The sequence below is a fragment of the Triticum urartu genome, chromosome 6A, assembly GCF_056163025.1.
Source record: "Triticum urartu cultivar PI428250 chromosome 6A, HENAU_Tu73, whole genome shotgun sequence".
NCBI lineage: Eukaryota > Viridiplantae > Streptophyta > Magnoliopsida > Poales > Poaceae > Triticum > Triticum urartu.
This window is the reverse complement of record NC_141878.1, coordinates 24,826,358-24,844,465: the sequence shown is the minus strand read 5'-3', so window position 1 is coordinate 24,844,465 and position 18,108 is coordinate 24,826,358.

Sequence of the window (18,108 nt, the reverse complement as noted above, 5' to 3'; positions counted from 1 at the left end):
GATATGCATGGCAGGTTGATACTTATCTTAATGTGTTCCAAGTGGCTTATTTGGGTAAGCAGAGATGTTGTCCTGCAGAACATCTTCTGAAGAACACACCTATATGAATTTGACTGTTAACGTCGCAGTCTGTGAGAATTGGGTGTTCTCTAATAAATTCATGAAAGGCCCTGGAGTATGACGTATACGCTCCACCCGCGGGGAAGCCTTGCGGCAGCCCAGTATCGGTCAAGAATTTGTGTGAAACTACTTTCACGGAAAACTTGTAGTTCAAGGCATAGTCCACTATTCAAGTTGTGATCTAGTGTAGCATAAATTTCTAAGTGGAAGTTCAACTTCACAGTCTCCACTAAGCACCGATATATAAAACAATGTTTTGGAACTAAATGATGAGATGTGCCAATGAGACTTTGTGGGGGATTGTTGGAATTTTGCTAGTAGGCCTTTGGCCCAAAGCCCAACTAAAATTCTGAAATTCTCTTGGCCCATTCATGCACACATGTGAGTGGAGTGAGTGAGGCTAAAGTTTAGTCCCACCCCGGAAGTTGAGAGAGAGTTGCACCTCTTTATAAGGTGAGCTCTTCTAACACTTGTATGAGCATGAGAAGAGGAGACCTACACGCGCGCTCCTCCTCCTCGCTCGCCTCGCCACGCCACGCCTCGCCTCGTCACGACGCGCCGCGGGTTACGGGATTGAGCCGAGCCGAGGACAGAGCTATGCACGTTGTCTATATTTTTGCTGCATGGGAAAATTAATGAGTCATTAATTAATAATTAACGAACGCGTTAATTACTGAACCGTTTCCGATTCTTTTGGATCGTGACGACGGCCAAGCAAGTCTTCTCCATCCCTCCTTCCGGTGTGCATCGCGAGAAGGGACAGCAGGCCTCCGGAACCCCGCCTCTTGTGATCCTGTACGGGAGAGGGGCAATCAGGTTTTTGGGGAGCGCACTCGCGCGACTGCTGGAAGCGACGACTTCGCGAACGACGACTTCTTTCCCGACCTCGGCAACCTCGTCCTCGACAACATGGGTGATAACGTCAACGCCGGCGGTGCTGCACACGCTGCACCGTATGTGATTCTATCCTTCCTGTTCGAGATCGTGGTAGAATTCATGCTTCTAGTATGTGCCCTAGATGTGATATGTTCATCTGCTATGCTAGTTCGCATGATTAGTTTAATCTCTGCTGCTGTGGTCATGATTTATCTTCTGTTTATTCGGATTAAATCTCGTAGTAATTTTCTCATATTTCCAACAATCCAAAAACCTGATTATAGGCAATTTACTCCGAGTGGTTTTGCTGCGCATCTGAAGCCGCCTGCCTTTAAGGGGGCGCAATATAAGAGGTGGCGCACGAGAGCAGTCTACTGGTTTCAGACCATGGGCTGCTATGATGCCACCAAGGGCAAGCCTGAGGGCGATCTTAATCCAGCACAGCTGGAAGCTTTTGAGAAGATCGATACCCTCTTTAAAGGCGCTCTTCTGAGTGTTCTTGATTACTCCATTGTGGATTCGTATATGTCGTTTGACAACGGCAAGGACATGTGGGCTGCGCTCGAGGCCAAGTTTGGTGCCTCGGACGCCGGCAGCGAGTTGTACGTCATGGAGCAATTCTATGACTACAAGATGACTGATGAGCGCCCTGTTGTACAGCAGGCTCATGAGATACAGTCGCTCGCAAAAGACCTTGAGTACTTCAAGTGTGTGTTGCCGGACAAATTTGTTGCCGGAGGCATCATTGCCAAGCTTCCACCTTCGTGGAACAATTTTGCTACTTCCCTGAAACACAAGAGATAGGAGTTTTCTCTTGCGGATCTCATTGGTACTCTTGATGTTGAAGAGAAGGCGAGAGCAAAGGACACACATGCTCGAGTTGCTGAGGGAGGTTCTAGTGCCCACATGGTACAGAAGAAGAACTCCCATCCCAACAAGTTCAAAAACAATAAGAACAAAACTGAGGGCAAAGGCAAGTTTGATACAAAGAACAAGCCATCACATTCTACCAACTTCAAGAGGAATTCTCATAAGAAGGGGAAGGGACTTTGCCATGTCTGCGGTGAACCTAATCACTGGGCTCCGAAGTGTCCTAACCGCTTTGAGGAGCGCGAACATGGGAAGAGCGGCAAGTCCGCTAATTTTGTCATCGGTGATACTGATATGAAGGAATCAGGGTACGATATTTTTCCTACCATCCTTTTAGTATTTCAATCCCCTGATTGGTTAATTGACACCGGTGCCAATGTACATGTTTGTGCTGACGCCTCCATGTTTTCTTCTTACCAGTCCACAGGGACTTCACCCGTCATGATGGGCAACGGGTCACATGCCATCGTTCGAGGTGTTGGTACGGTCGATCTGAAGCTTACTTCGGGGAAGACTGTGCGTTTGAAGAACGTTCATCATGTGCCGTCCATCAATAAAAATCTCGTTAGCGGTTCCCGTTTATGTCGAGATGGTTTTAAGTTGGTTTTCGAATCCAATAAAGTTGTAATTTCTAAGTGTGGACAATTTGTTGGAAAAGGCTATGAGTGCGGAGGCTTGTTCCGCCTATCTTTGTCAGATATTTGCACTAAAGTTATTAATAATGTTTGCCACAATAATGAGTCTGATATTTGGCATTCACGACTCTGTCATATTAACTTTGGTTGCATGACGCGGTTAGACAATATGAATTTAATTCCGAAAATCTCTACTGTCAAAGTCTCCAAGTGCCAAGTATGTGTGCAAGCTAAGCAACCTCGCAAGTCACATAAGACTGCAGAGGCAAGAGACTTGGCGCCACTAGAGCTTATACATTCTGATCTTTGTGAGATGAATGGCGTGTTGACAAAAGGTGGAAAGAGATACTTCATGACGTTGATTGATGACTCCACTAGATATTGTTATGTGTATCTTCTGAAATCAAAAGATGAGGCTTTGACTTTCTTTAAAAACTATAAAGCTGAGGCAGAGAACCAACTTGATCGAAAAATTAAACGGCTTAGGTCCGATCGTGGTGGAGAGTATTTTTCCAATGAATTTGATCTGTTTTGTGCGGAACATGGTATAATCCATGAGAGGACGCCTCCCTACTCACCCCAGTCAAATGGGTAGGCGAAAGAAAGAACCAAACTCTAACTGATATGGTTAACACCATGTTAGACACTTCGGGTCTATCCAAGAAATGGTGGGGGGAGGCGCTAATGACTGCGTGTCATGTCCTAAACCGAGTTCCCACAAAGCATAAGACCATGACTCCATTTGAGGAATGGGAAAGGAAAATGTTGAAACTCTCTTACCTATGTACTTGGGGTTGTTTGGCGAAAGTCAATATTCCAATTCCCAAGAAGCGCAAGCTTGGACCAAAAACCGTGGATTGTGTTCTTCTGGGCTATGCTTTTCATAGCATCGGCTATAGATTTTTGATAATAAAATCTGAGGTATCCGACATGCATGTTGGTACGATTATGGAATCAAATGATGCAACTTTCTTTGAGGACATATTTCATATGAAGGATAAGTCGAGTTCATCAAATTAGGAGATACCTACTCCATCTAGTGAGGAATTCAATGTAATTCCTGAACCCACCATTGCGATGGAACACGTAGAGAATCCTGTAGAGGGTAACAATGGAACTCCTGTGAGGAGTAAGAGACAGAGGACTGCAAAGTCTTTTGGTGATGATTTCATTGTGTACCTCGTGGATGACACACCCAAGACTATTTCAGAAGCCTATGCATCTCCTGATGCTGACTACTGGAAGGAAGCTGTACGTAGCAAGATGGATTCCATCTTAGCTACCGGTACCTGGGAGATCACTAACCGTCCTTATGGGTGCAAACCTTTAGGATGTAAGTGGGTGTTCAAGAAGAAGCTTAGACCTGATGGTACGATTGAAAAGTACAAGGCACGACTTGTGGCCAAGGGTTATACCCAGAAAGAAGGTGAAGACTTCTTTGATACTTACTCACCGGTGGCTAGACTGACCACAATTCGGTTGCTACTATCACTGGCTGCCTCACATGGTCTTCTCGTTCATCAAATGGACGTTAAGACGGCTTTCCTCAATGGAGAGTTGAAGGAAGAAATTTACATGGATCAGCCAGATAGTTTTGTAGTACCTGGTCAGGAAGGAAAGGTGTGCAAGTTATTAAAGTCTTTATATGGCCTTAAACAAGCTCCTAAGGAGTGGCATGAGAAGTTCAAAAGAACATTAATTGCTGTCGGCTTTGTAGTAAACGATGGTGACAAGTGCGTGTACTATCGCTATGGTGGGGGCGAAGGAGTTATTCTTTGTCTGTATGTCGACGACATATTGGTCTTTGGAACCAAACTTGATTTAATCAAGGAGGTTAAGGATTTCTTATCTCGCTGTTTTGAGATGAAGGATCTAGGAGTAGCTGATGTTATCTTAAACATCAAGCTGTTGAGAGATGAGAATGGTGGGATCACACTGCTTCAGTCTCGTTATGTGGAAAAGGTCTTGAGTCGTTTTGGGTATAGCGACTGCACGCCTTCTCCAACTCCATATGATGCTAGTGTGTTGCTTCGAAAGAATCGACGGATTGCTAGAGATCAACTAAGGTATTCTCAGATTATTGGCTCGCTTATGTATTTGGCGAGTGCCACGAGGCCTGACATCTCTTTTGCTGTGAGCAAGCTGAGCCGGTTTGTGTCAAAACCGGGAGATGATCATTGGCATGCGCTTGAGAGAGTTATGCACTATTTGAAAGGCACCGCGAGCTATGGGATTCACTACACCGGGTATCCAAGGGTATTGGAGGGTTATAGTGACTCAAACTGGATATCTGATGCTGATGAGATTAAGGCCACAGGTGGTTATGTTTTCACACTTGGGTGGTGGCGCTGTTTCCTGGAAGTCTTGCAAGCAGACCATCTTAACGAGGTCAACTATGGAAGCAGAACTCACAGCATTAGACACTGCCACTGTTGAAGCAGAGTGGCTTCGTGAACTCTTGATGGACTTGCCTATGGTTGAAAAACCAATACCCCCTATCCTGATGAACTGTGATAATCAAACTGCGATCGTCAAGATAAACAGTTCTCAGGACAATATGAAGTCCTCAAGGCATGTGAAGAGGAGACTAAAATCTGTCAGAAAATTGAGGAACTCCGGAGTTATTACGTTGGATTATATCCAAACGTCGAAAAACTTGGCAGATCCCTTCACAAAGGGTCTATCACGTAATGTGATAGATAATGCATCGATGGAGATGGGTTTGAGACCCACCGCATGAGTTGTCCATAGTGGTAACCCACTCTATGCGATCGGAGATCCCGTGAAGTAGAAGTGGCAGACAAGCTGTTGGTCAGCTGGGAGGAGAGTATCCCTATATTAATTATCCCACTCCGTGAAGATGCAATACTCTCCTGATCTGCATGGCAGGTTGATACTTATCTTAATGTGTTCCAAGTGGCTTATTCGGGTAAGCAGAGATGTTGTCCTGCAGAACATCTTCTAAGGAACACACCTATATGAATTTGACTGTTAACGTCGCAGTCTGTGAGAATTGGGTGTTCTCTAATAAATTCATGAAAGGCCCTGGAGTATGACGTATACGCTCCACCCGCGGGGAAGCCTTGCGGCAGCCCAGTATCGGTCAAGAATTTGTGTGAAACTACTTTCACAGAAAACTTGTAGTTCAAGGCATAGTCCACTATTCAAGTTGTGATCTAGTGTAGCATAAATTTCTAAGTGGAAGTTCAACTTCACAGTCTCCACTAAGCACCGATATATAAAACAATGTTTTGTAACTAAATGATGAGATGTGCCAATGAGACTTTGGGGGGGATTGTTGGAATTTTGCTAGTAGGCCTTTGGCCCAAAGCCCAACTAAAATTCTGAAATTCTCTTGGCCCATTCATGCACACATGTGAGTGGAGTGAGTGAGGCTAAAGTTTAGTCCCACCCCGGAAGTTGAGAGAGAGCTGCACCTCTTTATAAGGTGAGCTCTTCTAACACTTGTATGAGCATGAGAAGAGGAGACCTACACGCGCGCTCCTCCTCCTCGCTCGCCTCGCCAGGCCACGCCTCGCCTCGGCACGACGCGCCGCGGGTTGCGGGATTGAGCCGAGCCGAGGACAGAGCTATGCACGTTGTCTATATTTTCGCTGCATGGGAAAATTAATGAGTTATTAATTAATAATTAATGAACGCGTTAATTACTGAACCGTTTCTGATTCTTTTGGATCGTGACGACTCGAACGTGGGGTTTACTCCCATGACCTACCCGGCCCACACTATATAGTCAGGCAGACGTCTACCCTAGCCTCCGCCGCTTCGTATGGTTTCTCACCACCGTTCCAGATCATTGCGCCGCCAAGCAAGTCTTCTCCATCCCTCCTTCCGGCATGCACCGCGAGAAGGGACAGCAGGCCTCCGGAACCCCGCCTCTCATGATCCTGAACGGGAGAGGGGCGATCAGGTTTTTGGGGAGCGCACTCGCGCGACTGCTGGCAGCGACGACTTCACGAATGACGACTTCTTCGCCGACCTCGGCAACCTCGTCCTCGACGACATGTGCGACAACGTCAACACCGGCGGTGCTGCACCCGCTGCACCGTATGTGATTCTATCCTTCCTGTTCGAGATCGTGGTAGAATTCATGCTTCTAGTATGTGCCCTAGATGTGATATGTTCATCTGCTATGCTAGTTCGCATGATTAGTTTAATCTCTGTTGATGTGGTCATGATTTATCTTCTGTTTATTCGGATTAAATCTCGTAGTAATTTGCTCATATTTCCAACAATCCAAAAACCTGATTATAGGCAATTTACTCCGAGTGGTTTTGCTGCGCATCTGAAGCCGCCTGCCTTTAAGGGGGCGCAATATAAGAGGTGGCGCATGAGAGCAGTCTACTGGTTCCAGACCATGGGCTGCTATGATGCCACCAAGGGCAAGCCTGAGGGCGATCTTAATCCAGCACAGCTGGAGCTTTTGAGAAGATCGATACCCTCTTTAAAGGCGCTCTTCTAGGTGTTCTTGATGACTCCATTGTGGATTCGTATATATCATTTGACAACGGCAAGGACATGTGGGCTGCGCTCGAGGCCAAGTTTGGTGCCTCGGACGCCGGCAGCGAGTTGTACGTCATGGAGCAATTCTATGACTACAAGATGACTGATGAGCGCCCTGTTGTACAGCAGGCTCATGAGATACAGTCGCTCGCAAAAGAACTTGAGTACTTCAAGTGTGTGTGGCCGGACAAATTCGTTGCCGGAGGCATCATTGCCAAGCTTCCACCTTTGTGGAACAATTTTGCTACTTCCCTGAAACACAACAGACAGGAGTTTTCCGTTGCGGATCTCATTGGTACTCTTGATGTTGAAGAGAAGGCAAGAGCAAAGGACACACGTGCTCGAGTTGCTGAGGGAGGTTCTAGTGCCCACATGGTACAGAAGAAGAACTCCTAGCCCAACAAGTTCAAAAACAATAAGAACAAAACTCAGGGCAAAGGCATGTTTGATACAAAGAACAAGCCATCACATTCTACCAACTTCAAGAAGAATTCTCATAAGGGGAAGGGACTTTGCCATGTTTGCGGTGATCCTAATCACTGGGCTCCGAAGTGTCCTAACCGCTTTGAGGAGCGCGAACATGAGAAGAGCGGCAAGTCCGCTAATGTTGTCATCGGTGATACTGATATGAAGGAATCAGGGTACGGTATTTTTCCTACCATCCTTTCAGTATTTCAATCCCCTGATTGGTTAATTGACACCGGTGCCAATGTACATGTTTGTGCTGACGCCTCCATGTTTTCTCCTTACCAGGCAACAGGTACTTCACCCGTGCTGATGGGCAACAGGTCACATGCCATCGTTCTTGGTGTTGGTACGGTCGATCTGAAGTTTACTTCGGGGAAGACTGTGCGTCTGTAGAACGTTCATCATGTGCCGTCCATTAATAAAAATCTCGTTAGCGGTTCCCGTTTATGTCGAGATGGTTTTAAGTTGGTTTTCGAATCCAATAAAGTTGTAATTTCTAAGTGTGGACAATTTTTTGGAAAAGGCTATGAGTGCGGAGGCTTGTTTCACCTATCTTTGTCAGATATTTGCACTAAAGTTATTAATAATGTTTGCCACAATAATGAGTCTGATATTTGGCATGATTAGTTTAATCTTTGGTGTTGTGGTCATGATTTATCTTCTGTTTATTTGGATTAAATCTCGTAGTAATTTGCTCATATTTCCAACAATCCAAAAACCTGATTATAGGCAATTTACTCCGAGTGGTTTTGCTGCGCATCTGAAGCAGCCTGCCTTTAAGGGGGCGCAATATAAGAGGTGGCGCACGAGAGCAGTCTACTGGTTCCAGACCATGGGCTGCTATGATGCCACCAAGGGCAAGCCTGAGGGCGATCTTAATCCAGCACAGCTGGAAGCTTTTGAGAAGATCGATACCCTCTTTAAAGGCGCTCTTCTGAGTGTTCTTGATGACTCCATTGTGGATTCGTATATGTCGTTTGACAACGGCAAGGACATGTGGGCTGCGCTCGAGGCCAAGTTTGGTGCCTCGGACGCCGGCAGCGAGTTGTAAGTCATGGAGCAATTCTATGACTACAAGATGGCTGATGAGCGCCCTGTTGTACAGCAGGCTCATGAGATATAGTCGCTCGCAAAAGAACTTGAGTACTTCAAGTGTGTGTTGCCGGACAAGTTTGTTGCCGGAGGCATCATTGCCAAGCTTCCACCTTTGTGGAACAATTTTGCTACTTCCCTGAAACATAAGAGACAGGAGTTTTCCGTTGCGGATCTCATTGGTACTCTTGATGTTGAAGAGAAGGCAAGAGCAAAGGACACACGTGCTCGAGTTGCTGAGGGAGGTTCTAGTGCCCACATGGTACGGAAGAAGAACTCCCAGCCCAACAAGTTCAAAAACAATAAGAACAAAACTCAGGGCAAAGGCAAGTGTGATACAAAGAACAAGCCATCACATTCTACCAACTTCAAGAAGAATTCTCATAAGAAGGGGAAGGGACTTTGCCATGTCTGCGATGATCCTAATCACTAGGATCCGAAGTGTCCTAACCGCTTTGAGGAGCGCGAACATGAGAAGAGCGGCAAGTCCGCTAATGTTGTCATCGGTGATACTGATATGAAGGAATCAGGGTACGGTATTTTTCCTACCACCCTTTCAGTATTTCAACCCCCTGATTGGTTAATTGACACCGGTGCCAATGTACATGTTTGTGCTGACGCCTCCATGTTTTCTTCTTACCAGGCAACAGGGACTTCACTCCTGCTGATGGGCAATGGGTCACATGCCATCGTTCGAGGTGTCGGTACGGTCGATCTGAAGTTTACTTCGGGGAAGACTGTGCGTCTGAAGAACGTTCATCATGTGCCGTCCATCAATAAAAATCTCATTAGCGGTTCCCGTTTATGTCGAGATGGTTTTAAGTTGGTTTTCGAATCCAATAAAGTTGTAATTTCTAAGTGTGGACAATTTTTTGGAAAAGGCTATGAGTGCGGAGGCTTGTTTCACCTATCTTTGTCAGATATTTGCACTAAAGTTATTAATAATGTTTGCCACAATAATGAGTCTGATATTTGGCATTCACGACTCTGTCATATTAACTTTGGTTGCATGACGCGGTTAGCCAATATGAATTTAATTCCGAAAATCTCTACTGTCAAAGGCTCCAAGTGCCAAGTATGTGTGCAAGCTAAGCAACCTCGCAAGTCATTTAAGACTGCAGAGGCAAGAGACTTGGCGCCACTAGAGCTTATACATTCTGATCTTTGTGAGATGAATGGCGTGTTGACAAAAGGTGGAAAGAGATACTTCATGACGTTGATTGATGACTCCACTAGATATTGTTATGTGTATCTTCTGAAATCAAAATATGAGGCTTTGACTTTCTTTAAAAACTATAAAGTTGAGGCAGAGAACCAACTTGATCGAAAAATTAAACGGCTTAGCTCCGATCGTGGTGGAGAGTATTTTTCCAATGAATTTGATCTGTTTTGTGCGGAACATGGTATAATCATTGAGAGGACGCCTCCCTACTCACCCCAGTCAAATGGGGTAGCCGAAAGAAAGAACCGAACTCTAACTGATATGGTTAACACCATGTTAGACACTTCGGGTCTATCCAAGGAATGGTGGGGGGGGGGAGGCGCTAATGACTGCATGTCATGTCCTAAACCGAGTTCCCACAAAGCATAAGACCATGACTCCATTTGAGGAATGGGAAAGGAAAATGTTGATACTCTCTTACCTACGTACTTGGGGTTGTTTGGCAAAAGTCAATATACCAATTCCCAAGAAGCGCAAACTTGGACCAAAAACCGTGGATTGTGTTCTTCTGGGCTATGCTTTTCATAGCATCGGCTATAGATTTTTGATAATAAAATCTGAGGTATCCGACTTGCATGTAGGTACGACTATGGAATCAAATGATGCAACTTTCTTTGAGGACATATTTCCTATGGAGGATATGTCGAGTTCATCAAATCAGGAGATACCTACTCCATCTAGTGAGGAATTCACTGTAATTCCTGAACCCACCATTGTGATGGAACACGTTGAGAATCCTGTTGAGGGTATCAATGGAACTCCTGTGAGGAGTAAGAGACCGAGGACTGCAAAGTCTTTTGGTGATGATTTCATTGTGTACCTCGTGGATGACACACCCAGGACTATTTCAGAAGCCTATGCATCTCCTGATGCTGACTACTGGAAGGAAGCTGTACGTAGCGAGATGGATTCCATCTTAGCTAACGGTACCTAGGAGATCACTGACCATCCTTATGGATGCAAACCTATAGGATGTAAGTGGGTGTTCAAGAAGAAGCTTGGACCTGATGGTACTATTGAAAAGTACAAGGCACGGCTTCTGGCCAAGGGTTATACCCAGAAAGAAGGTGAAGACTTCTTTGATACTTACTCACCCGTGGCTAGACTGACCACAATTCGGGTGCTACTATCACTGGCTGCCTCACATGGTCTTCTCGTTCATCAAATGGACGTTAAGACGGCTTTCCTCAATGGAGAGTTGAAGGAGGAAATTTACATGGATTAGCCAGATGGTTTTATAGTACCTGGTCAGGAAGGAAAGGTGTGCAAGTTATTAAAGTCTTTATATGGCCTTAAAGAAGCTCCTAAGGAGTGGCATGAGAAGTTCGAAAGAACATTAACTGCTGCCGGCTTTGTAGTAAACGATGGTGACAAGTGCGTGTACTATCGCTATGATGGGGGCGAAGGAGTTATTCTTTGTCTGTATGTCGATGACATATTGATCTTTGGAACCAAACTTGATTTAATCAAGGAGGTTAAGGATTTCTTATCTCGCTGTTTTGAGATGAAGGATCTAGGAGTAGCTGATGTTATCTTAAACATCAAGCTGTTGAGAGATGAGAATGGTGGGATCACACTGCTTCAGTCTCATTATGTGGAAAAGGTCTTGAGTCATTTTGGGTATAGCGACTGCACGCCTTCTCCAACTCCATATGATGCTAGTGTGTTGCTTCGAAAGAATCGACGGATTGCTAGAGATCAACTGAGGTATTCTCAGATTATTGGCTCGCTTATGTATTTGGCGAGTGCCACGAGGCCTGACATCTCTTTTGCTGTGAGCAAGCTGAGCCGGTTTGTGTCAAAACCGGGAGATGATCATTGGCATGCGCTTGAGAGAGTTACGTGCTATTTGAAAGGCACCGCGAGCTATGGGATTCACTACACCTGGAATCCAAGGGTACTGGAGGGTTATAGTGACTCAAACTAGATATCTGATAATGATGAGATTAAGGCCACAAGTGGTTATGTTTTTACACTTGGTGGTGGCGCTGTTTCCTGGAAGTCTTGCAAGCAGACCATCTTAACGAGGTCAACTATGGAAGCAGAACTCACAGCATTAGACACTGCCACTGTTGAAGCAGAGTGGCTTCGTGAACTCTTGATGGACTTACCTATGGTTGAAAAACCAATACCCCCTATCCTGATGAACTGTGATAATCGAACTGCGATCGTCAAGATAAACAGTTCTAAGGACAATATGAAGTCCTCAAGGCATGTGAAGAGGAGACTAAAATCTGTCAGAAAATTGAGGAACTCTGGAGTTATTACGTTGGATTATATCCAAACGTCGAAAAACTTGGCAGATTCCTTCACAAAGGGTCTATCATGTAATGTGATAGATAATGCATCGATGGAGATGGGTTTGAGACCCACCGCATGAGTTGTCCATAGTGGTAACCCACTCTATGTGATCGGAGATCCCGTGAAGTAGAAGTGGGAGACAAGCTGTTGGTCAGCTAGGAGAAGAGTACCCCTATATTAATTATCCCACTCCATGAAGATGCAATACTCTCCTGATCTACATGGCAGGTTGATACTTATCTTAATGTGTTCCAAGTGGCTTATTCGGGTAAGCAGAGATGTTGTCCTGCAGAACATCTTCTGAGGAACACACCTATATGAATTTGACTGTTAACGTCGCAGTCTATGAGAATTGGGTGTTCTCTAATAAATTCATGAAAGGCCCTGGAGTATGACGTATACGCTCCACCCGCGGGAAAGCCTTGCGGCAGCCCAGTATCGGTCAAGAATTTGTGTGAAACTAGTTTCACAGAAAACTTGTAGTTCAAGGCATAGTCCACTATTCAAGTTGTGATCTAGTGTAGCATAAATTTCTAAGTGGAAGTTCAACTTCACAGTCTCCACTAAGCACCGATATATAAAACAATGTTTTGGAACTAAATGATGAGATGTGCCAATGAGACTTTGTGGGGGATTGTGGGAATTTTGCTAGTAGGCCTTTGGCCCAAAGCCCAACTAAAATTCAGAAATTCTCTTGGCCCATTCATGCACACATGTGAGTGGAGTGAGTGAGGCTAAAGTTTAGTCCCACCCCGGAAGTTGAGAGAGAGTTGCACCTCTTTATAAGGTGAGCTCTTCTACCACTTGTATGAGCATGAGAAGAGGAGACCTACACGCGCGCTCCTCCTCCTCGCTCACCTCGCCACGCTACACCTCGTCACGACGCACCGCGCCGCGGGTTGCGGGATTGAGCCGAGCCGAGGACAGAGCTATGCACGTTGTCTATATTTTTGCTGCATGGGAAAATTAATGAGTCATTAATTAATAATTAATGAACGCGTTAATTACTGAACCGTTTCTGATTCTTTTGGATCGTGACGACTCGGACGTGGGGTTTACTCCCACGACCTACCCGGCCCACACTATATAGTCAGGCAGACGTCTACCCTAGCCTCCGCCGCTTCGTATGGTTTCTCACCACCGTTCCAGATCATTGCGCCGCCAAGCAAGTCTTCTCCATCCCTCCTTCCGGCGTGCACCGCGAGAAGGGACAGCAGACCTCCGGAACCCCGCCTCTCATGATCCTGTACGGGAGAGGGGCAATCAGGTTTTTGGGGAGCGCACTCGCGCGACTGCTCGCAGTGACAACTTCATGAATGACGACTTCTTCGCCGACCTCGGCAACCTCGTCCTCGACGACATGTGCGACAACGTCAACGCCGGCGGTGCTGCACCCGCTGCACCGTATGTGATTCTATCCTTCCTGTTCGAGATCGTGGTAGAATTCATGCTTCTAGTATGTGCCCTAGATGTGATATGTTCATCTGCTATGCTAGTTCGCATGATTAGTTTAATCTCTGTTGATGTGGTCATGATTTATCTTCTGTTTATTCGGATTAAATCTCGTAGTAATTTGCTCATATTTCCAACAATCCAAAAACCTGATTATAGGCAATTTACTCCGAGTGGTTTTGCTGCGCATCTGAAGCCGCCTGCCTTTAAGGGGGCGCAATATAAGAGGTGGCGCATGAGAGCAGTCTACTGGTTCCAGACCATGGGCTGCTATGATGCCACCAAGGGCAAGCCTGAGGGCGATCTTAATCCAGCACAGCTGGAGCTTTTGAGAAGATCGATACCCTCTTTAAAGGCGCTCTTCTAGGTGTTCTTGATGACTCCATTGTGGATTCGTATATATCATTTGACAACGGCAAGGACATGTGGGCTGCGCTCGAGGCCAAGTTTGGTGCCTCGGACGCCGGCAGCGAGTTGTACGTCATGGAGCAATTCTATGACTACAAGATGACTGATGAGCGCCCTGTTGTACAGCAGGCTCATGAGATACAGTCGCTCGCAAAAGAACTTGAGTACTTCAAGTGTGTGTGGCCGGACAAATTCGTTGCCGGAGGCATCATTGCCAAGCTTCCACCTTTGTGGAACAATTTTGCTACTTCCCTGAAACACAACAGACAGGAGTTTTCCGTTGCGGATCTCATTGGTACTCTTGATGTTGAAGAGAAGGCAAGAGCAAAGGACACACGTGCTCGAGTTGCTGAGGGAGGTTCTAGTGCCCACATGGTACAGAAGAAGAACTCCTAGCCCAACAAGTTCAAAAACAATAAGAACAAAACTCAGGGCAAAGGCATGTTTGATACAAAGAACAAGCCATCACATTCTACCAACTTCAAGAAGAATTCTCATAAGGGGAAGGGACTTTGCCATGTTTGCGGTGATCCTAATCACTGGGCTCCGAAGTGTCCTAACCGCTTTGAGGAGCGCGAACATGAGAAGAGCGGCAAGTCCGCTAATGTTGTCATCGGTGATACTGATATGAAGGAATCAGGGTACGGTATTTTTCCTACCATCCTTTCAGTATTTCAATCCCCTGATTGGTTAATTGACACCGGTGCCAATGTACATGTTTGTGCTGACGCCTCCATGTTTTCTCCTTACCAGGCAACAGGTACTTCACCCGTGCTGATGGGCAACAGGTCACATGCCATCGTTCTTGGTGTTGGTACGGTCGATCTGAAGTTTACTTCGGGGAAGACTGTGCGTCTGTAGAACGTTCATCATGTGCCGTCCATCAATAAAAATCTCGTTAGCGGTTCCCGTTTATGTCGAGATGGTTTTAAGTTGGTTTTCGAATCCAATAAAGTTGTAATTTCTAAGTGTGGACAATTTGTTGGAAAAGGCTATGAGTGCGGAGGCTTGTTCCGCCTATCTTTGTCATATATTTGCACTAAAGTTATTAATAATGTTTGCCACAATAATGAGTCTGATATTTGGCATTCACGACTCTGTCATATTAACTTTGGTTGCATGACGCGGTTAGACAATATGAATTTAATTCCGAAAATCTCTACTGTCAAAGCCTCCAAGTGCCAAGTATGTGTGCAAGCTAAGCAACCTCACAAGTCACATAAGACTGCAGAGGCAAGAGACTTGGCACCACTAGAGCTTATACATTCTGATCTTTGTGAGATGAATGGCGTGTTGACAAAAGGTGGAAAGAGATACTTCATGACGTTGATTGATGACTCCACTAGATATTGTTATGTGTATCTTCTGAAATCAAAAGATGAGGCTTTGACTTTCTTTAAAAACTATAAAGCAGAGCCAGAGAACCAACTTGATCGAAAAATTAAACGGCTTAGGTCCGCTTATGTATTTGGCGAGTGCCACGAGGCCTGACATCTCTTTTGCTGTGAGCAGGCTGAGCCGGTTTGTGTCAAAACCGGGAGATGATCATTGGCATGCGCTTGAGAGAGTTATGCGCTATTTGAAAGGCACCGCGAGCTATGGGATTTACTACACCGGGTATCCAAGGGTACTGGAGGGTTATACTGACTCAAACTGGATATCTGATGCTGATGAGATTAAGGCCACAAGTGGTTATGTTTTTACACTTGGTGGTGGCGCTGTTTCCTGGAAGTCTTGCAAGCAGACCATCTTAACGAGGTCAACTATGGAAGCAGAACTCACAGCATTAGACACTGCCACTGTTGAAGCAGAGTGGCTTCGTGAACTCTTGATGGACTTACCTATGGTTGAAAAACCAATACCCCCTATCCTGATGAACTGTGATAATCAAACTGCGATCGTCAAGATAAACAGTTCTAAGGACAATATGAAGTCCTCAAGGCATGTGAAGAGGAGACTAAAATCTGTCAGAAAATTGAGGAACTCCGGAGTTATTACGTTCGATTATATCCAAACGTCGAAAAAATTGGCAGGTCCCTTCACAAAGGGTCTATCACGTAATGTGATTGATAATGCATCGATGGAGATGGGTTTGAGACCCACCACATGAGTTGTCCATGGTGGTAACCCACTCTATGTGATCGGAGATCCCGTGAAGTAGAAGTGGGAGACAAGCTGTTGGTCAGCTGGGAGGAGAGTATCCCTATATTAATTATCCCACTCCATGAAGATGCAATACTCTCCTGATCTGCATGGCAGGTTGATACTTATCTTAATGTGTTCCAAGTGGCTTATTCGGGTAAGCAGAGATGTCCTGCAGAACATCTTCTGAGGAACACACCTATATGAATTTGACTGTTAACGTCGCAGTCTGTGAGAATTGGGTGTTCTCTAATAAATTCATGAAAGGCCCTGGAGTATGACGTATACGCTCCACCCGCGGGGAAGCCTTGCGGCAGCCCAGTATCGGTCAAGAATTTGTGTGAAACTACTTTCACAGAAAACTTGTAGTTCAAGGCATAGTCCACTATTCAAGTTGTGATCTAGTGTAGCATAAATTTCTAAGTGGAAGTTCAACTTCAGAGTCTCCACTAAGCACCGATCTATAAAACAATGTTTTGGAACTAAATGATGAGATGTGCCAATGAGACTTTGTGGGGGATTGTTGGAATTTTGCTAGTAGGCCTTTGGCCCAAAGCCCAACTGAAATTCTGAAATTCTCTTGGCCCATTCTGTTGGAAATATGCCCTAGAGGCAATAATAAAATGATTATTATATTTCCTTGTTCATGATAATTGTCTATTATTCATGCTATAATTGTATTATCCGGAAATCGTAATACATGTGTGAATGCATAGACCACAATGTGTCCCTAGTGAGCCTCTAGTTGACTAGCTCGTTGATCAACAGATAGTCATGGTTTCCTGGCTATGGACATGGGGATGTCATTGATAACGGGATCACATCATTAGGAGAATGATGTGATGGACAAGACCCAAACCTAAGCATAGCACAAAGATCGTGTAGTTCGTTTGCTGTAGCTTTTCTAGATGTCAAGTATCATTTCCTTAGACCATGAGATTGTGCAACTCCCGGATACCGTAGGAGTGCCTTGGGTGTGCCAAACGTCACAACATAACTGGGTGACTATAAAGGTACATTACAGGTATCTCCGAAAGTGTCTGTTGGGTTGGCACGAATCGAGACTGGAATTTGTCACTCCGTATGACGGAGAGGTATCTTTGGGCCCACTCGGTAATGCATCATCATAATGAGCTCAATGTGATCAAGTGGTTGATCACGGGATCATGCATTATGGTACGAGTAAAGTGACTTGCCGGTAACGAGACTGAACAAGGTATTGGGATACCGACGATCGAGTCTCGGGCAAGTAACGTACCGATTGACAAAGGGAATTGAGTACGGGATTGATTAGGTCCTCGACATCGTGGTTCATCCGATGAGATCATCGAGGAGCATGTGGGAGCCAACATGGGTATTGACCAGAGAGTCGTCTCGGTCATGTCTGCTTGTCTCCCGAACCTGTAGGGTCTACACACTTAAGGTTCGGTGACGCTAGGGTTGTATAGATATGAGTATGCAGTAATCCGAAAGTTTTTCGGAGTACCGGATGAGATCCTGGATGTCACGAGGAGTTCCGGAATTGTCCAGAGGTGAAGAATTATATATAGGAAGTGTAGTTTCGGCCATCGGGAAAGTTTCAGGTTCACCGGTATTGTACCGGGACCACCGGATGGGTCCTGGGGGCCCACCGGGTGGGGTCACCCATCCCGGAGGGCCCCATGGGCTGAAGTGGGGAGGGAAACCAGCCCATAGTGGGCTGGTGCGCCCCCCTTGGGCCCCCCATGCGCCTAGGGTTGGGAACCCTAGGGGAGGGGGCGCCTCCACTTGCCTTGGGGGGTACTCCACCCCCTTGGCCGCCGCCCCCCCCTAGGAGATCCCATCTCCTAGGGCCGGCGCACCCCCCTAGGGGGCCTATATAAAGGGGGGAGGGAGGGAAGCTACACCTCAAGTCTTGGCGCCTCCCTCTCCCCTGCTACACCTCTCCCTCTCGCAGAAGCTCGGCGAAGCCCTGCTGCGATCACTGCTGCATCCACCACCACGCCGTCGTGCTGCTAGATC